Raw genomic sequence first — 22353 nt, forward strand, 5'->3', positions numbered from 1 at the left:
CTCATCCAACACTTCCCACACTGCCCCTACTCGGATGGTATCGCGCCGTCCCAACCTTCGCTCTCTCTCCCCCGCTACTCTCTCCTCTTCCATCCTATCATCTCTTCCCTCTGCTCATACCTTCTCCAACCTATCTCCTGATTCTGCCTCCTCAACCCTCCTCTCTTCCCTTTCTGCATCCTTTGACTCTCTATGTCCCCTATCCTCCAGGCCGGCTCGGTCCTCCCCTCCCGCTCCGTGGCTCGACGACTCATTGCGAGCTCACAGAACAGTGCTCCGGGCAGCCGGCGGAAATGGAGGAAAACTCGCCTCCTGCGGACCTGGCATCCTTTCACTCCCTCCTCTCTAAATTTTCCTCCTCTGTCTCTGCTGCTAAAGCCACTTTCTACCACTCTAAATTCCAAGCATCTGCCTCTAACCCTAGGAAGCTCTTTGCCACCTTCTCCTCCCTCCTGAATCCTCCTCCCCCTCCCCCCTCCTCCTCTCTGCAGATGACTTCGTCAACCATTTTGAAAAGAAGGTCGACGACATCCGATCCTCGTTTGCTAAGTCAAACGACACCGCTGGTTCTGCTCACACTGCCCTACCCTGTGCTCTGACCTCTTTCTCCCCTCTCTCCAGATGAAATCTCGCTTCTTGTGACGGCCGGCCGCCCAACAACCTGCCCGCTTGACCCTATCCCCTCCTCTCTTCTCCAGACCATTTCCGGTGACCTTCTCCCTTACCTCACCTCGCTCATCAACTCATTCCTGACCGCTGGCTACGTCCCTTCAGTCTTCAAGAGAGCGAGAGTTGCACCCCTTCTGAAAAAACCTACACTCGATCCCTCCGATGTCAACAACTACAGACCAGTATCCCTTCTTTCTTTTCTCTCCAAAACTCTTGAACGTGCCGTCCTTGGCCAGCTCTCCCGCTATCTCTCTCAGAATGACCTTCTTGATCCAAATCAGTTTCAAGACTAGTCATTCAACTGAGACTGCTCTTCTCTGTATCACGGAGGCGCTCCGCACTGCTAAAGCTAACTCTCTCTCCTCTGCTCTCATCCTTCTAGACCTATCGGCTGCCTTCGATACTGTGAACCATCAGATCCTCCTCTCCACCCTCTCCGAGTTGGGCATCTCCGGCGCGGCCCACGCTTGGATTGCGTCCTACCTGACAGGTCGCTCCTACCAGGTGGCGTGGCGAGAATCTGTATCCTCGCCATGCGCTCTCACCACTGGTGTCCCCCAGGGCTCTGTTCTAGGCCCTCTCCTATTCTCGCTATACACGAAGTCACTTGGCTCTGTCATAATCTCACATGGTCTCTCCTATCATTGCTATGCAGACGACACACAATTAATCTTCTCCTTTCCCCCTTCTGATGACCAGGTGGCGAATCGCATCTCTGCATGTCTGGCAGACATATCAGTGTGGATGACGGATCACCACCTCAAGCTGAACCTCGGCAAGACGGAGCTGCTCTTCCTCCCGGGGAAGGACTGCCCGTTCCATGATCTCGCCATCACGGTTGACAACTCCATTGTGTCCTCCTCCCAGAGCGCTAAGAACCTTGGCGTGATCCTGGACAACACCCTGTCGTTCTCAACTAACATCAAGGCGGTGGCCCGTTCCTGTAGGTTCATGCTCTACAACATCCGCAGAGTACGACCCTGCCTTACACAGGAAGCGGCGCAGGTCCTAATCCAGGCACTTGTCATCTCCCGTCTGGATTACTGCAACTCGCTGTTGGCTGGGCTCCCTGCCTGTGCCATTAAACCCCTACAACTCATCCAGAACGCCGCAGCCCGTCTGGTGTTCAACCTTCCCAAGTTCTCTCACGTCACCCCGCTCCTCCGCTCTCTCCACTGGCTTCCAGTTGATGCTCGCATCCGCTACAAGACCATGGTGCTTGCCTACGGAGCTGTGAGGGGAACGGCACCGCAGTACCTCCAGGCTCTGATCAGGCCCTACACCCAAACAAGGGCACTGCGTTCATCCACCTCTGGCCTGCTCGCCTCCCTACCACTGAGGAAGTACAGTTCCCGCTCAGCCCAGTCAAAACTGTTCGCTGCTCTGGCCCCCCAATGGTGGAACAAACTCCCTCACGACGCCAGGACAGCGGAGTCAATCACCACCTTCCGGAGACACCTGAAACCCCACCTCTTCAAGGAATACCTAGGATAGGATAAAGTAATCCTTCTCACCCCCCCCCTTAAATGATTTAGATGCACTATTGTAAAGTGGCTGTTCCACTGGATGTCAGAAGGTGAATTCACCAATTTGTAAGTCGCTCTGGATAAGAGCGTCTGCTAAATGACTTAAATGTAAATGTAATGTAAATGGTCTGATTCAGCAGTAGGCTAGGTGGTGTGTGGTCTGATTCAGCAGTAGGCTAGGTGGTGTGTGGTCTGATTCGGCAGTAGGCTAGGTGGTGGTGGTGTTGTGTGTATTGTTGATAAGCCAAATTACTAATAATAATTTCTCGCACGTATCTTCCTCCTTTAACTATAGATGGTGTGACAATCAACTATTTTAATAATCTCATATACCCACACGCACCCTCAAGCTACACACACATGTGCCAGCTGCACACACACACACACACACACACACACATACCCTCCAGCTACACACACCCTCTAGCTACACACACACACCCTCCAGCTACACACACACCCTCCAGGTACAAACACTCTCTCCAGCTACACACACATGTGCAAGCTACACACACATACACACACACCCTCAAGCTACTCACACACCCTCCAGTTACACACACATGTGCCAGAAACACACACACACACACCCTCCAGCTACACACACACCCTCCAGCTACACACACATGTGCCAGGTACACACACACACACCATCCAGCTACACACACACCATCCAGCTACACACACACCCTCCAGCTACACACACATGTGCCAGCTACACACACACACACCCTCCAGCTACACACACACACATACCCTCCAGCTACGCACACACCCTCCAGCTACACACACACACACACATACCCTCCAGCTACACACACACACCCTCCAGCTACACACACACACACCCTTCAGCTACACACACACCCTCCAGCTACACACACACACATACCCTCCAGCTACACACACACCCTCCAGCTACACACACACACCCTCCAGCTACACACACCCTCCAGCTACACACACACACCCTCCAGCTACACACACACACACCCTCCAGCTACACACACACATACCTTCCAGCTACACACACACCCTCTAGCTACACACACACACACACCCTCCAGCTACACACACACACACATACCCTCCAGCTACACACACACCCTCCAGCTACACACACACCCTCCAGCTACACACACACCCTCCAGCTACACACACACACACACACATACCCTCCAGCTACACACACACCCTCCAGCTACACACACACACACCCTCCGGCTACACACACACACACACCCTCCAGCTAGACACACATATGCCAGGTACACACACACACACCATCCAGCTACACACACACCCTCCAGCTACACACACACACACACACCATCCAGCTACACACACACCCTCCAGCTACACACACACTCTCCAGCTACACACACACCTGCCAGCTACTGAGTATATATTCTTTCTCCCATCTTTCCCCTATATGGCTCAAATGAAGCTATCTGTTCTGGAGCTTAATTTGCCATGTCATGTCTTAGATTTCTCTGTCTACAGGTCCAAATGATGAGTGTCTGTGGATGTTGTGGACGGATGGGAGCCGTACTGTTCCTATCAATGTCGTGACTCATTTAGGCTTGTTTTCTCAGCGCAGGAAGTCTCAAGCTGCTCATTACAATCAGTGTTAACAGTCCCGGTTCATGCTGGTCTCCCGTTGAGTGTGTGTGTGTCAGAACCCCTCAGATCAGTCCCAGTCTCCTATTGAGAACAACAGGGATCGTTTTGTAGATTGAATATGGATTGATTGTGATTGCATGGGTTATGCATGAGTCTGATGATACATTTCCTGAAAATACTTAAATTAGAGGCTTTGTGTTTCGCAAACGCTGTCAAGATGTTTTAGGCATGCTTAGCTGTGCTGGTTCCCTCAGGGTGAAGAGATGCAACCTGTTCAACAGATAGTCTCGTAACAACAGCGTTTTGTTTAGTCCCAATTTGTTGTCACCTCAAGGAGAAATGATGTCTGGAGTAAAAACAAGAGGTGAAACGTGACTATGAAGAATTTCGACCCTGACCTGGACTTTAGTCTCTTTATTGTATTATCCCTGACAGGTTTTAAAATGTACATACTGTGTGTATATTCTATTTTCTGATCTGTGAAGTAAGCAATCAATCAATCACCCTGCCACCGTGCCACCATGCCACTGGCCGACGCCGTAACCCAGATGTCCCCCGGCCGTCCACCGGGGGTCGATGGACTCCCAGAGGAGTTTTATAAAAATGTATTTTATTGACCTGTGTGAAGCTGTTGTATGCCGGGGCGTCATGTATGGTCAAGGTGGGAGGGGGGCTCAGTAGGCCAGTCTGGGTGAGACGGGGCATTAGACAAGGATACCCTCTATCGGGGTAGTTATCTACATTAGCCATTGAACCTTTTTTGTGCCTGCTACGCAGGAGATTGCAGGGAGTGTCCTGGACAGGCATGGGTGTGTTGACAGCCATGGTAGTGTCAGCATATGTAGATGACGTTTCTGTGATGGTCAGGGATGGTCAGGATATGCAGGCACAGAGACTAGTCTGAAGGTGTACGAGGGAGCTTCATCAGCTAAAGTAAACTGGGCAAGAGCAAAGCTCTGTTATGTGGGGCATGGAGGGATAGGGCCCCTCCTCTGCTTCCAGGGGGTTTGCAGTGGAGTTGTGAAGGGCTTAAAATATTGGGAGTGTACCTGGGCTTGGAGAGGTGGGTCAGGAAGAACTGGCAGGGGCTGTCACAGGCAGTGGTGTCAAGACTAGCCAGGTGGAGGTGGCTCCTGTCCCAAGTGTCATATAGCGGGAGGGGGCTGATAATCAACAACCTGGTGACATCTTCCCTGTGGCATAAACTGGCTGTCCTCAACCCCCCTGCATGTCTGCTTGCAGAGCTGTACATACTGGTGTACTTTTTTTGGTCGTCCATCACTGGCTGAGGGCGGCAGTGTTGTACATGACCGTCCACGAAGGAGGACAGGGCCTGGTGGAACTGGAGAGCAGGGTGGCTGCTTTCCGACTAAAGGCAGTGCAGAGCCTGCTGTTCCATACTGATGTCAGCTGGAGGGTTGCTGAGGAGAGCTGGCGGATTAGGGTCGGACCGGCAGCTGTTCCTCATGAAGCTGTAGAGGCTGAGTACAGCAGGTCTCTCAGATGTTTACTCTGCAGTGCTGAGGGACTGACAGCTGCTAAGGCCCACATGAGAAGGGGGTGTGGAGCCTGGGCTGTGGGTGTGGGAGGAGCCTATCTTCCACAACTCAGACATCCCTTTGAGATCGGTTCAGTCGGCCACCCTGCAGAGGCAACTGATGGCAGCGGGTTTACTAAGGCTGGGTGACCAGCGACTGCTGGGAGAGGAGGGGTGGAAAACCCTGTAAGTCCTGGCACAACAAACAGGAATAACGTCTCTTAGGCTGCTGGAGAGATTCCTGGAGTAGGTCCAGGAGGCACTGTCTGAACCGGTAAGGGGGGTGTTTGAGAGGCCAAAGGGGAGGGGCAACCAATGTTTCTGCCACTGCAGGTGACGGCAGAGACTGGAAACTGGCAAGGGGGTCTGGAGGACTTGTTAGATTTTAAAACGCTGAGCCCGGGGGAGTTTGAAGGGGTGGGAGGTAAAGCCCTCTACAACCTCTGTGTTAAGGTGAGGAACATTAGGAGCCTAACAAGTGAAGACACATCAGTGGCAGGGGGTATGTGGGGAGGAGAGTATGGTGGGTTTTAGATGGATGGGGCTCTACAAACCCCCAGTATTAAAGAGGTCAGGGGACCTCCAGTGGAGGGTTCTTCATGGAACCTGGCCACTAAAAGCTGGTTGGTACGGATTGAACTGGGAATCGGGCAGGGGTGTCCTATGTTATGAGAGGAAATGTGATTCATGTGTATTCTGTGTGCACCAGGTTAATGCCATTAATGTCTCTGTTGGGATGTCTGTGTGAGAGGTTGGGGGTGGATTTTACTGTTGGGATGTAAATAATGGGGTACAGGTATTCAAATATGGAAAAGGCCAAATGTGTTTTGTTGAATTTTCTGTGTGCTCAGGCAAAGTTGGCTATTTGGCTAACGAGGAGGAACAGGGTCAAAGATTGGGGATAACAGACTCTTTACTATTTTTTAACCTCTTGAAGCTAGGGGGCACTATTTTTATGTCTGGAAAAATAACGTTCCCAAAGTAAACGGCCTATTTCTCAAGACCAGATGCTAGAATATGCATATAATTGACAGATTAGGATAGAAAACACACAAAAGTCTCCAAAACTGTCAAAATATTGTCTGGGAGTATAACAGAACTGATATTGCAGGCAAAAACCTGAGAAAAATCAAACCAGGAAGTGGTTTCTATTTTGAAAACTCCCATTGCTCCATTTAAAGGGATATCAACCACATTCATTTTCCGCTTCCTCAAGGTGTCAACAGTCTTCAGACATAGTTTCAGGCTTTTATTTTGAAGAATGAGCATGAACGACCACATTGCGCAAGTGTATAGGTGGGGGCTCTCAGAGTCAATTGTGTGTAAAAGAGAAAGGTGGCCATTGTTACTCCCGGTCCTAGTGAAAAGCCATCTGTCCCGTTTGATATATTAAAAAACACCCTGAGGATTGATTATAAAAAACGTCTGACATGTTTCTGTGGAAATTATGAATATAATTTGGAATTTTTGTCTGTGTTGTCGTGACCCGCTCTTTCAGGTGGATTCCCGGGCATAACGCACCAAACTAACGGAGGTATTTGGAAATAAAAAATATCTTTATGGAACATAAGGAACATTTGTTGTCTAACTGGGAGTCTCGTGAGTGAAAACATACGAAGATCATCAAAGTTAAACGATTAATTTGATTGCTTTTCTGATTTGTGACCAAGTTACCTGATGCTAAGTGTACTTATTGTTTTGTCGAGCGATCGATAAAATTACACAAAGTGTCATGCATAGGTGTAATAGGTGGCAGGGAAGTCAGGCGCAGGAGAGTCAAACTGAGTGTAAAATGGAGTCTTTTAATAAAGTTCCAAGAGTATGCTCCATAACACTAAATGTACAAACAAACCAAACATGGGTACGAGGACCCGACGCGCACCTATACAACAATCACACTATACTGACAATAAAACAATCTCTGACAAAGACATGAGGGGAAACAGAGGGTTAAATACACAACAGGTAATGAATGGGATTGAAAACAGGTGTGTTGGAAGACAAGACAAAACCAATGGAAAATGAAAAAAGGATCAATGATGGCTAGAAGACCGGTGACTTCGAACGCCAAGCATCGCCCGAACTAGGAGAGGCACAAAGGCTTGTATTGCTTTCGCTGTAAAGCATAATTTCAAAATCTGAGACGACAGGTGGATTAACAAAAGGCTAAACTGTGTTTTGCAATATTGCACTTGTGATTTCATGAATATTCATATTTTCTAGTAATATGATTTGACTGTGGCGCTATGCTATTCAGCGTTGCTGATGACAATTATCCCGGATCCGGTGGTTGGGATGGTCTCTGTGCGCCATAGGCTTGAATTTGAGTTCTGTAAAATGATAAAACGTGTGGAGATGTTTCAGGAGATGTGGTGTGTTGGGTGGGGGGGTCTGTCTGTATAGCTGGGGAAGATGTTTTGGATATTTGGCTGTAGAACTGGTGAGTTTTTGTGATATGTTGTGTTTTGTATCGTGTGGTAGAGGGAAAGGTGAGTATGGTACATGTATGCAGTACAGGATATATTTTGTTGTTTTATTTTAAGATGGGGTGGTGTTTTTTTAATAAAATGAGAATCTTTCATTAAAGAGACACAAAGTCAAAAGTCTCTCTCTCTCGATCTCTCTTTCTCACTATCTCTCTCTCTCTCTCTCTCTCTCTCTATCTCTCTTGCTCCCTCCCTCCCTCACTCTCTCTCTTGCTTTCTCTCTCTCTCGCTCTCTCTCACTCTCTCGCTCTCTTTCTATTTCTCTCCTCCCCCTCTTTCTCTCCCAGGCCAATACTCCTCTCTCCAACTCCCCTCACTCTGTTCCAGCAGCTGAGATGTAGACATACTTAAAGCTGGGTTTTATATGCTATTTCCACTCTATGAAGATGAAATAATACTTTGAAATTGTGAAAATGATGATAATGCCCCTTTAGCGTAAGAGCTGTTTGAAAACAAAACTGTTGGAATTTCAGCCTGTTTTAGTGGGATGAAGTTTTGGCCTGCCTGGTGACATCACCATTAGTTAATAGACCAATAACAAAGAGAGTTCCAAACCTCTCTGCCAATGACGAATAGTTTTCAGGTTACATATCCCTCCCGTTAGGCTCCTCCCATTAGGCCTCTCACTTAGACCACTCCCAGACAGTCCTAGCTACATTTTAGCTTGAGAAATAGCTTTTTTTCTGAGAAGCTATTTTTGTTTCTTTTGACCATTTTAATTTAAAACATTCACAGTAAGGAACTTAATTGTTACCCAGAAATGATTTGATATTGAGATGGAAACAGCTGCATTGGACTGGAGGTGCCAGTTAGGCTGGGAGGGGAGGCTGGCTGGTTGATGCACTGTAACAGCTGTTGATGTTGGTGGATGTCGGTCCCTGCTCCGCAGACCCAGTCCCAGGGAAGGAGCCTCCAGATGTGTTTCAGGCTGCTCATGCCTGTGTCCCCAGAATGAAGCTCCATCTTGGATGATAGTGCAAAAGCAATTAGCAACCTGCTTGTCATTAATGAGGAGGGCGTTTTACCATTAGCTACAGGCTGTATGTGACTTTGTATGTATAAAAACCGAAACCTATAGTACAGTATACAGTAAGAACACAAGAGAATACAGGATGAAATGATTCATCTATTGTGTGTCGTGTCTTTACTATCATTAACTGAAGACTGACAGTTTTTATCAAAGATTCTCTGTAATTAGTATTACGCAATCAACTGATTAATCATGTAACTAATTAACTAGGAAGTCGGGGCACCAAGGAAAAATATTCGGATTACAAGGTTATAATTTCCTATTATAACCTTTCAGATATTTTCTTATCTGATCCATAGTCTTCTGATTAATGAATTATTTACTCTACCTCACGTTAGTCTCATTCCAAACATCGTAAATAGTTGGTTATCTGCACGAACCCAGTCTTCACTATGAGTCATCTATACATCAATTGTCTTAAATCATTTATTTATTACTTACTAAGTAATTCACAGAAATGCACAAACAAACAAACAAACAAGGTAAATGTGGTTACATGAAATGATAGGAGAATGTGCCCTAGTGGGCTGAACCGGCATGGCGGCTTGTTAGACAAAAGGGGAAGTGGGGGTCGACTAAGAAGTCACTGCAGAGTGATAATTATAACAATTGAAATGCTAATCCTTTGCACATGAATGCTCAATCTTTCGGGAACAATTGCAATCAATATATATATATTTACCCTCAGTGTGTCGTCTTGATTGCTGGTGAAAAGTTAATTTATTTTGTAGAATTGTTGTCTCTCTCCCTCTCTCTCTCTCTGCCATGGTTATAGTGGCTAGTTCAGAGTGACATTCATTAATTTTGTTATAGAATGGATGTTTCGGCGGTTGTCGTTCTTCGCGTTCAATGATACCGAATTCCTAGCTGCAGACTAGTAATTAATATCAAAAACTTGTTCTTATTCTGTCGGTATCGATAGTCTAAGAGTTTAACCACGTGGTATGGTTAAAAGATTCAGCAATAGTCTACAACCTTCGTCTCCCCTAATGGAGAAAAACATGGTCTGCAACCTTTAGCCATCTCGTAATTGAAGAAAGCTCGGTCTGCTGATCGAAAACCCAAGTGGGGGTTTTATTCGGAAGGGCCGAAAAAGGGCTGTCCCAGGTGGCCTGACCCTAACTGGGCTCAGGGGCGGTCCTCTGATTTAGTTCAAATCAAAAGGGAATTCATTAAACAGTCCAAAATCATATTACACAATTTTACAAACAGTATCATACTCACTCACTCATCTTATACAACAATTAGATGTAAACCCCATATCTGGGGCTATTATATAAACAGCGTTATGGTCATGTGGCCACACGTCTCCCATGAGCTTCCCCAAGTCGTGACAAACGGACCAGTTCGTAGCTGGATTCTTCACCGATCTTTTATACTTTCTCCGGAACATGAAATTTGTTCATACCTCAAGTTCTGTGAGGTGGAAGGAATTGCTTTGTTCTCTATGAAAATGTACTCTGTCTATACTGTGTGTCCATGAGCAGATTCTCAGGAATTTACAATGTCTCTCTGACCCCAGCAACCTAGTTGAAAGAGGAAAGGGGGATGCAGGGAGAGGGGGATGGGGATGGGGCTTGCTCTACCCAAAGAGGCCAACGTCATGACGTGTGTTTTTTAACAATATAATACAAAGCTATGAAGTCAGTCAGTTTTACTTTAAATGTCATTGTATATATATCGTTTGGCTAACCTTGTTACAGCCCCCCTCCCTCTCCCCAGTGTAGTGGTGTATTATAGACTAACTGGTATTCTAGCTGGTACTCTCCCTGTGTGCCAGTGTGCGTGTGTCTCTCTCTCTGTACTGAGATTGCTGTAGTCTGCCTTCCTCCCATTGATTTAGCCCAGTGATGGATGGCTTTAATAAAGGTAGGTGCTGTATCCCCCAAAAATGAGCAGGGTTGAATAGCAACATCTGCATTTTGCTGAATAAACAGAGCAAGAGCCAGGAAGCCCCCACCATACCTGTTTCTCTCTCTCTCTCTCTCTCTCCCTCTCTCTCTCCTCCCCATCTCACTTTTTGTCTCTCTCTCTGTCTCTCACCCCCCATCTCTCTCTCTCTCTCTCTCTCTCTCTCTAAATGATTTAATGGCATTGGAAACAAATGTTTACATTGCCAAAGCAAGTGAAAAGGAAAATAAAGAAAAGTGAAGTAAACAATAAAAAATCGACAGTAAACATTACACTCACAAAAGTTCCCAAAAGAACGAAGACAATTTAAACATGAATATGTCTATTTACAGTGTTGTAATGACTTGCAAATAGTTAGAGAACAAAATGTAGGTTGAATTTGCAATAGTGCTTGTTCTTCACTGGTTGCCCTTTTCTTGTGGCAACAGGTCACAAATCTTGCTGCTGCGATCGCATGCTGTGGTATTTCACCCACATGGGAGATATGGGAGTTTTTCAAAATTGGATTTTTTTTTTTCAAATTCTTTGTGGGTCTGTGTAATCTGAGGGAAATATAGAGGCGGGGGGGGGGGGGGCACAATGCAAATAGTCTGGGTCTAATGGGTCTTCAGGGTTCTTATGGCTTTGGGGTAGAAGCTGTTAAAAAGCCTCTTGGACATTGACTTGGTGCCCTGGTACCGCTTGCCGTGCGATACCAGAGAGAACAGTCTATGACTAGGTTAGCTAGAGTCTTTTGACAATTTTTAGGGACTTCCTCTGACACTGCCTAGGAAGCTTGAACCCAGTGATGTACTGAGCCGTGCGCACTGCCCTCTGTCATGCCTTGCGGTCGGCGGCCGAGCAGTTGCCATTCACCATAGTGAAGTCGTAGACTCAGGTCTCTGGGTCTCTATGTTTTTGGTTGGACAGGTTTCTCAATTTCTTTCTTAAGTTATTGCATTCTTCATCAGACGATTTGTTATTGTTGTTAATTTGTGGGAGGAAATTCTGTCCCCTCCAGGAAGGTGTTTGTCCCCCTGTGTGCTGAGGGTGTATGGGGACTCTATTGGTAGCACACATGGGCTAAATAAATAAATTAGATTTGATTTGTTGGGAATAGTTTACTAATCTCTGCTACTCCTAGTGCTGTTGAATGTGAAGCTTGTTGGGAAAAGTTTGTTAATCTCTGCTACTCCTAGTGCTGTTGAATGTGCAGCTTGTTGGGAATAGTTTACTAATCTCTGCTACTCCTAGTAATGTTGAATGTGAAGCTTGTTGGGAAAAGTTTGCTAATCTCTGCTACTCCTAGTGCTGTTGAATGTGCAGCTTGTTGGAAATAGTTTACTAATCTCTGCTACTCCTAGTGCTGTTAAATGTATAGATTGTTGGGAATAGTTTGCTAATCTCTACTACTCCTAGTGCTGTTGAATGTGCAGCTTGTTGGGAAAAGTTTGCTTAACTCTGCTATTCCTAGTGCACTGGATGGAAGCAATGGCAGTACAGTATTAATGAAGCTTGTTACATAACACATCACAGGGCCTAGGCCAGCTCCCCTCAGACAAACTGTTGTGATACTAATAATGTTGGTTCTGTTGTCAGAGAAGTGTGTTCCTCCTCTTCTATCGTAGAACCTCTGGTGGTGCCAGCTTGATGAGAACACTGATGTCATCCCATCAGTTAGGCCTACAGTGTTTCTCTTGTTACAAGTTATCATTGAGTGGTTTCAGGTTTTGTATTGCAACGGAGGGGAGGTGGTTATTGAGTTGTTACTCTCTCCTTTCCCTCTCTTTGTTCTTTTGTTTTAACAAGTTATTTAGTGTTCCATTCAAACAGAGGTGCTTATCCTCTCTCTCTCTCTCTCTCTCTCTCTCCACATGCCTCCTCTCCATGTTTGACTCTATCCATGTTTGAATCTCTCCATGTTTAACTCTATCCATGTTTGACTCTCTCCATGTTTGACTCTCTCCATGTTTGACTCTCTCCATGTTTGACTCTATCCATGTTTGAATCTCTCCATGTTTAACTCTATCCATGTTTGACTCTCTCCATGTTTGACTCTCTCCATGTTTGACTCTCTCCATGTTTGACTCTCTCCATGTTTGACTCTCTCCATGTTTGACTCTCTCAAACATGGAGTCCTTCTCTTACCTCTTTCCTCCTTCACCACCTTATATCCTCCCTCCGTCCGTCCGTCCGTCCGTCCGTCCGTCCGTCCGTCTGTCTGTCTGTCCGTCTCCCTCTGTCTCTTCCTCTTCTGTAATGTGGCCATTATATGCTCCAGGATGCTGTTGATGACATGTGAGTGGGTGAGGCATCATGAGATGTGATGGGTGAGGGGGTGAGGCATCATGAGATGTGATGGGTGAGGTGATGAGGCTTCATGAGATGTGATGGGTGAGGTTGTGTCCAGAGCCCTGTAGGTGCAGGTATAGCACCCCTTATAAGCTTGCTGTGGTAATCATCTCTGGGACAGTCTAATCTGTGGTAATCATCTCTGGGACAGTCTATTCTGTGGTAATCATCTCTGGGACAGTCTAATCTGTGGTACTCGTCTCTGGGACAGTCTAATCTGTGGTAATCATCTCTGGGACAGTCTAATCTGTGGTAATCATCTCTGGGACAGTCTAATCTGTGGTAATCATCTCTGGCACAGTCTAATCTGTGGTACTCGTCTCTGGGACAGTCTATTCTGTGGTAATCATCTCTGGGACAGTCTAATCTGTGGTACTCGTCTCTGGGACAGTCTAATCTGTGGTAATCATCTCTGGGACAGTCTAATCTGTGGTAATCATCTCTGGGACAGTCTAATCTGTGGTAATCATCTCTGGGACAGTCTAATCTGTGGTAATCATCTCTGGGACAGTCTAATCTGTGGTAATCATCTCTGGGACAGTCAGATCCGTGGTAATCATCTCTGGGACAGTCTAATCTGTGGTAATCGTCTCTGGGACAGTCTATTCTGTGGTACTCGTCTCTGGGACAGTCTATTCTGTGGTAATCATCTCTGGGACAGTCTAATCTGTGGTAATCATCTCTGGGACAGTCTAATCTGTGGTAATCATCTCTGGGACAGTCAGATCCGTGGTAATCATCTCTGGGACAGTCTATTCTGTGGTAATCATCTCTGGGACAGTCTATTCTGTGGTAATCATCTCTGGGACAGTCTATTCTGTGGTAATCATCTCTGGGACAGTCTATTCTGTGGTACTCGTCTCTGGGACAGTCTATTCTGTGGTAATCATCTCTGGGACAGTCTAATCTGTGGTAATCATCTCTGGGACAGTCTAATCTGTGGTAATCATCTCTGGGACAGTCTAATCTGTGGTAATCATCTCTGGGACAGTCAGATCTGTGGTAATCATCTCTGGGACAGTCAGATCTGTGGTAATCATCTCTGGGACAGTCTATTCTGGGAGCTGATGGCACCAAGCTCCCATTAGGGCTTTGTCACTAACATTGCAGAGAAGTGAACTCTCTGTCTGTCGCTTTCTCTCTCACACACTGCATCTCTCTCTCTCTCTCTCTCTGTTGGCATTTTACCTCAGTTTATCCCTGCTGAAGATGAAAAGGCAGAATAAGGTTGTGGCTGGCTGCTGTAAAGGCCTCTCAATGAGGGTTAGTGATTATCATTAATTCAATCTGGGGGACTTGTTAGTATCACACTGACCTTTTTTTCCAGTCAAAATGAAGCGATACTATCAGTTTTCAATTGTAATGAGCTGTTCTGCCGACCCACCAGCCAGAACACAGATGATGCATTCCAAATCACACCATGTTCCCTAAAGAGAATAGTGTGCCATTTGGCACGCAAACAGACAACGAGCTAGGCAACATGGCAGCCCAGTGAAATAACAACATCTTGTTTGGTCCTGTGACACCATGTTACATAAGACCATAGATATAGAATCCATAGAATGGCTTTCCACATTCAAATCAATGATTCTGCAATTACATCTACTTGTTCTACAGCATGCTTTGTTTTGTTCTTCAGGTCAAATTACAACACCTGTTTGGTTGGTTGAGTCAAGCAATGCTACTTTACTCGTGTTGCTGTAAAAAGTCTGGCACTCTTCTATGCTTTGAGTTTACACCTGCCGAGACAGCCCAGTTAGCTCAGTGGGTTACACCAAAACTAACAGCGTAAAGACCAAAACTAACAGCGTTAAGACCAAAACTAACAGTGTAAAGACCAAAACTAATAGTGTAAAGACCAAAACTAACAGCGTAAAGACCAAAACGAACAACGTTAAGACCAAAACTAACAGCGTTAAGACCTAAACAAACAGTGTAAAGACCAAAACTAAAAGCGTTACGACCAAAATTAACAGTGTAAAGACCAAAACTAACAGCGTAAAGACCAAAACAAACAGCATTAAGACCAAAACAAACAGCATTAAGACCAAAACAAACAAGTTGGTTTCCTTTATTCTTCTTACCTTACCTGGATAAGAACACATGACAAAATCCTAAACGGCATCCTAAACGGTATGCAGCATCCGTAGGGTCTAAATTTAAATAATTCACACCGAGCACAATCTCTATTTCGTTCACTTTTTATGAGTGTGACAGCGGTGATCTTTATCTCTCTCTTGTATTGTGTAATAAAGAAAAGAAGGCCCGCCAACGGGCCCAGTCTATCTGTAGTATATTCTGATAAAAGAAAAAGGGATGGCGCAATAGATGTGCAGGTCTCGGTGCTCTGGATGGCTGTAGATTGCTCTTTTGTCTCAATATCAGACTGAGCATTTTCCAATTAAACATCACAACAAAAACAGTACCAAATACAATAAATATAAGTACCTGACGATAGACACAAAAGAAGCACATTAGAAGTGCAAGACAAGAGTATGTTGATGGCTGTAGATTCGTGATGTGTCTGTTAGCATGGAAATAACATTGAATTAGCAGGGAGCTAACATGACCATTACAATTAGAGCATGCTAGCTAACTCGCTCTTACAGCAATAACATCCTATTAGAGCATGCTAGCTAACTCGCTCTTAGAGCAATAACATCCTATTAGAGCATGCTAGCTAACTCGCTCTTACAGCAATAACATCCTATTAGAGCATGCTAGCTAACTCGCTCTTTCAGCAATAACATCCTATTAGAGCATGGCTAGCTAACTCGCTCTTACAGCAATAACATCCTATTAGAGCATGGCTAGCTAACTCGCTCTTACAGCAAATAACATCCTAGTAGAGCATGGCTAGCTAACTCGCTCTTACAGCAATAACATCCTATTAGAGCATGTCTAGCTAACTCGCTCTTACAGCAATAACATCCTATTAGAGCATGCTAGCTAACTCGCTCTTACAGCAATAACATCCTATTAGAGCATGCTAGCTAACTCGCTCTTACAGCAATAACATCCTATTAGAGCATAGCTAACTAACTCGCTCTTACAGCAATAACATCCTATTAGAGCATGGCTAGCTAACTCGCTCTTACAGCAATAACATCCTATTAGAGCATGCTAGCTAACTCGCTGTTACAGCAATAACATCCTATTAGAGCACAGCTAGCTAACTCGCTCTTACAGCAATAACATCCTATCAGTCTAAGAGGAATTTACGTTCCCGATGTCCCCCTTATTTTCAAGCATGATCAATAGCTTACCACCTTATTCATATGTAAATTCAACCAACCAATAGGAATACATAAACATTGAATACATATTTTTGCAGTGTCACGTGGAAACATACACAACCCTGTAAGAGCCCTTGGAGGCAGGCAGTTTGAAAGACAGAGTAGCAGTCTCCTAATTCCCTCTCCTTGTCTCCTGCTCTGTTTTCATCATAAACTAACTCCATACTGGTTTTCTTCATCGCAGTCATTTTTTATCTGCTTTTAGTCACAGCTCAGGAAATATCACCTCTTTGTTACAGACTGTTTCCCACTCTGTCATTCTCTGTTTTCTCTGCAAACAGTCTATCATGATTGTAGGAGTTATGTATGAAATTGCTGTTTGCTTTCTGCAAACGTTATTGAATCGCAGCTGCTCAGTTATTCTTGATGGCGTTTATTAAAGAACATGTATGACCTTTCAGTTAATTACAAGGACAAATTCCCGAGCGGCAACACGGAGGCTTAGAAAAACTTGCCAACAAACAGAACAAAGAAGCAACTCAAAACACAAGTCACTGACAGATACAGGAGCCAGCAGCAGCATTTGCCTCCTTCCCAAATGGCACTGTATTCGCTCTATAGTGCCCTGGTCATAAATTGCTCACTAAATAGTTGAATAGGGTGCCATTTGTGCACAGTCAGTAGGACTACTAAAGGTTCCTTGATGGCGACCATTCAGACCCAGGCCCTACCACCCACCGCCCACCACAGACCCAGGCCCCACCACCCACCACAGACCCAGGCCCCACCACCCACCACCCACCACAGATCCAGGCCCTTACCTCCCACCACAGACCCAGGCCCTACCACCCACCACAGACCCAGGCCCTACCACCCACCACAGACCCAGGCCCCACCACCCACCACAGACCCAGACCCCACCTCCCACCACAGACCCAGACCCAGGCCCCACCACCCACCACAGACCCAGGCCCCACCACCCACCACCCACCACAGACCCAGGCCCTACCACCCACCACAGACCCAGGCCCCACCACCCACCACAGACCCAGGCCCAAGCCCCACCACCCACCACAGACCCAGACCCAGGTCCCACCACCCACCACCCACCACAGACCCAGGCCCTACCACCCACCACAGACCCAGGCCCCACCACCCACCACAGACCCAGACCCAGGCCCCACCACCCACCACAGAATGATCCACTGCTCTCATCTCTCACTATAATGTTATTCAAAGTTTGGGCCTGGAGAGCAGGAAGAGAAGGTTTAACAGTGTGGGCCTGGAGAGAAGGAATGTTTAACAGTGTGGACCAGGAGAGAAGGAATGTTTAACACTGTGGACCAGGAGAGAAGGAATGTTTAACAGTGTGGACCAGGAGAGAAGGAATGTTTAACAGTGTGGACCAGGAGAGAAGGAATGTTTAACAGTGTGGACCAGGAGAGAAGGAAGGTTTAACAGTGTGAACCAGGAGAGAAGGAAGGTTTAACAGTGTGGACCAGGAGAGAAGGAATGTTTAACAGTGTGGACCAGGAGAGAAGGAATGTTTAACAGTGTGGACCAGGAGAGAAGGAAGGTTTAACAGTGTGGACCAGGAGAGAAGGAATGTTTCACAGTGTGGACCAGGAGAGAAGGAAGGTTTACATTTACATTTACATTTAAGTCATTTAGCAGACGCTCTTATCCAGAGCGACTTACAAATAACAGTGTGGACCAGGAGAGATGGAATGTTTAACAGTGTGGATCAGGAGAGAAGAAAAGTTTAACAGTGTGGACCAGGAGAGAAGAAATGTTTAACAGTGTGGACCAGGAGAGAAGGAAGGTTTAACAGTGTGGACCAGGAAAGAAGGAAGGTTTAACAGTGTGGACCAGGAGAGAAGGAAGGTTTAACAGTGTGGACCAGGAGAGAAGGAAGGTTTAACAGTGTGGACCAGGAGAGAAGGAAGGTTTAACAGTGTGGACCAATGTTTAAAATGTTTAACAGCTGTCTTATTTCATGCTCCGGCAATAAAATCAATCAATCCTAGGAACAACACTGTGCACTCACATGGAACAGCACTGTGCAATCACATGGAACAGCACTGTGCAATCACATGGAACAGCACTGTGTAATCACATGGAACAGCAATGTGTAATCACATGGAACAACACTGTGTAATCACATGGAACAGCACTGTGTAATCACATGGAACAACACTGTGTAATCACATGGGACAGCACTGTGTAATCACATGGAACAGCACTGTGCAATCACATGGAACAGCACTGTGTAATCACATGGAACAGCAATGTGTAATCACATGGAACAACACTGTGTAATCACATGGAACAGCACTATGTTATCACATGGAACAACACTGTGCAATCACATGGAACAGTACTGTGTAAGCACATGGAACAGCACTGTGTAATCACATGGAACATCACTGTGTAATCACATTGTAACAGCACTGTGTAATCACATGGAACAGCACTGTGTAATCACATGGAACAGCACTGTGTAATCACATGGAACAGCACTGTGTAATCTCATGGAACAGCACTGTGTAATCACATGGAACAGCACTGTGTAATCACATTCTAACGGCACTGTGTAATCACATTCTAACGGCACTGTGTAATCACATTCTAACGGCACTGTGTAATCACATTCTAACAGCACTGTGTAATCACATGGAACGGCACTGTGTAATCACATGGAACGGCACTGTGTAATCACATGGAACGGCACTGTGTAATCACATGGAACATCAAGGTGTAATCACATGGAACATCACTGTGTAATAACATGGAACAGCACTGTGTAATCACATTGTAACAGCACTGTGTAATCACATGGAACAGCACTGTGTAATCACATGGAACAGCACTGTGTAATCACATGGAACAACACTGTGTAATCACATGGAACAGCACTGTGTAATCACATGGAACAACACTGTGTAATCACATGGAACAGCACTATGTAATCACATGGAAAAACACTGTGTAATCACATGGAACAGCACTGTGTAATCACATGGAACAACACTGTGTAATCACATGGAACAACACTGTGTAATCACATGGAACAGCACTGTGTAATCACATGGAACAACACTGTGTAATCACATGGAACAGCACTGTGTAATCACATGTAACAGCACTGTGTAATCACATGGAACAGCACTGTGTAATCACATGGAACAGCACTTTGTAATCACATGGAACAGCACTGTGTAATCACATGGAACAGCACTGTGTAATCACATGGAACAACACTGTGCAATCACATGGAACAGCACTGTGTAAGCACATGGAACAGCACTGTGTAATCACATGGAGCAGCACTGTGTAATCACATTGTAACAGCACTGTGTAATCACATTGTAACAGCACTGTGTAATCACATTGTAACAGCACTGTGTAATCACATGGAACAGCACTGTGTAATCACATGGAACAGCACTGTGTAATAACATGGAACAGCACTGTGTAATCACATTGTAACAGCACTGTGTAATCACATGGAACAGCACTGTGTAATCACATGGAACAGCACTGTGTAATAACATGGAACAGCACTGTGTAATCACACTGTAACAGCACTGTGTAATCACATGGAACAGCACTGTGTAATCACATGGAACAGCACTGTGTAAGCACATGGAACAGCACTGTGTAATCACATTGTAACAGCACTGTGTAATCACATGGAACAGCACTGTGTAATCACATGGAACAGCACTGTGTAATCACATGGAACAGTACTGTGTAATCACATGGAACAGCCCTGTGTAATCACATTGTAACATCACTGTGTAATCACATTGTAACAGCACTGTGTAATCACATGGAACAGCCCTGTGTAATCACATGGAACTGCACTTTGTAATCACATTGTAACAGCCCTGTGTAATCACATTGTAACAGCCCTGTGTAATCACATTGCAACAGCACTGTGTAATCACATGGAACAGCACTGTGTAATCACATCGTAACAGCACTGTGTAATCACATGGAACAGCTTCCACCTGTCTGTCCCGTTACATTTTTATTAATCTGAGCTGTTGTAAAACATATATATTTTTAGATTTTGAATGGGGTTCTTTCTACTCACATTACCTTCAGAGAATGGTGTTTTTGATGTCTCTGATGAGTTAATGTCTTTATATTGAGGATTTCACACTGTTAGCTAGCAGAGAATGGTGTTTGGATGTCTCTGATGAGTTAATGTCTTTATATTGAGGATTTCACACTGTTAGCTAGCAGAGAAGTGCTAACCCATTTTTTTTGCTTTGATAGCTGAACACAATGCTCCTGCCCAATCAAAGTATTCAAACCCCTTATTCTATATTTTGCTGTGTTACAGCCTGTTAATGGAATTTTTATCAATGATGACTAATTATGTATACATTTCAATCAGGACTGACTAATCAGAATACTATTATGTTACTGTATATGTACTAATCAGAATACTATTATGTTTACTCTATATGTACTAATCAGAATACTATTATGTTACTGTATATGTATGAATTTTCTTTTTAATCCTAGTACTGAATATACTGTGTGTAAATATAATCAAGAATTAGAACAATGACTGTCTGTTCCTTGGTAGAAATGAATGAACTATTTCGCCAGTCTGGCTAGAAGGCTTATCTACACAAGCATGACCTTGGCTCGGTCATATATTATCTTAAATAGGGAGAGACATGTGAGAACCATACTGCCTTTGTACTAGAGCGGAGATGACACGGGCTGGGACTGAAACTAATTGACGTCATTTTCCGTTTATAACCTGTGGTAAAATGTGTAATGAGCAGTACTCTCGTGAATAAAAGCTGCTGTTTGACTTTAAGACTGGGCTCTGTCCATTTTTATAAAATAAGGGTCATACAAATCCTTATGAATTGACACAGTGTTTAATTTTAATTGGGTATTAAAACAGAGGAATTTAATTCCTGTAACACAGCCTGAATTCAAAATATGTCTGAATCAGCTTTGAGTCGTCTTGGATATGTCTGGATCAGCTTTAAGTCATCTTGGGTATGTCTGAATCAGCTTTGAGTCGTCTTGGGTATGTCTGAATCAGCTTTGAGTCATCTTGGGTATGTCTGAATCAGCTTTGAGTCTTCTTGGGTATGTCTGAATCAGCTTTGAGTCTTCTTGGGTATGTCTGAATCGGCTTTGAGTCGTCTTGGGTATGTCTGAATCGGCTTTGAGTCATCTTGGGTATGTCTGAATCAGCTTTGAGTCATCTTGGGTATGTCTGAATCAGCTTTGAGTCATCTTGGGTATGTCTGAATCAGCTTTGAGTCATCTTGGGTATGTCTGAATCAGCTTTGAGTCGTCTTGGTATGTCTGAATCAGCTTTGAGTCATCTTGGGTATGTCTGAATCAGTTTTGAGTCGTTTTGGGGATGTCTGAATCAGTTTTGCACATCACATTTGATGATTTTCTCACATTCTTCTTTGTAGATTTTCCCAAACTCTGTTAAGTTAGATGGGGAACGGCGGTGTACAGCATTTCAACAGAATTCGATTGGGATACAAGTCTGGGCTTGGCTGGGCCACTCAAAGACTTAATTCAATTTCCTAATGATGGAGACCTCTGTGCTCTTGGAAACTTAAAACATGTTTTTTATACGATTCCCCAGATATATACCTCATCACAATTCTATCTCGGAGACAGTTCCTTGAACACCATGGTATAGCTTCTGCTCTGCTTTGCACTGTCAACTGTGAGACCTTATATAGACAGGTGTGTTTCTTTCTTTCATGTCCAAACAATAGTGTACTCCAATCAAGTTGTGGCGACATGGATGATCAAAGGAAAGTGGACCTGAGCTGAACCTGGAGTGTTATAACAAAGGGCTGTAAGAGCACGTATGTAAATTAGATATTTCTGTATTTAATTTTCAATAAATTAGAAAACATTTCTAAAAAACATTTTTTTAACTTTGTGATGATGGGGTATTGTGTGTAAATGTGTGAGGAAAAAATGTGCTTAATCTATTTTGAAT

The sequence above is a fragment of the Oncorhynchus masou genome, chromosome 32 (genome assembly GCF_036934945.1).
Source record: "Oncorhynchus masou masou isolate Uvic2021 chromosome 32, UVic_Omas_1.1, whole genome shotgun sequence".
Lineage (NCBI taxonomy): Eukaryota > Metazoa > Chordata > Actinopteri > Salmoniformes > Salmonidae > Oncorhynchus > Oncorhynchus masou.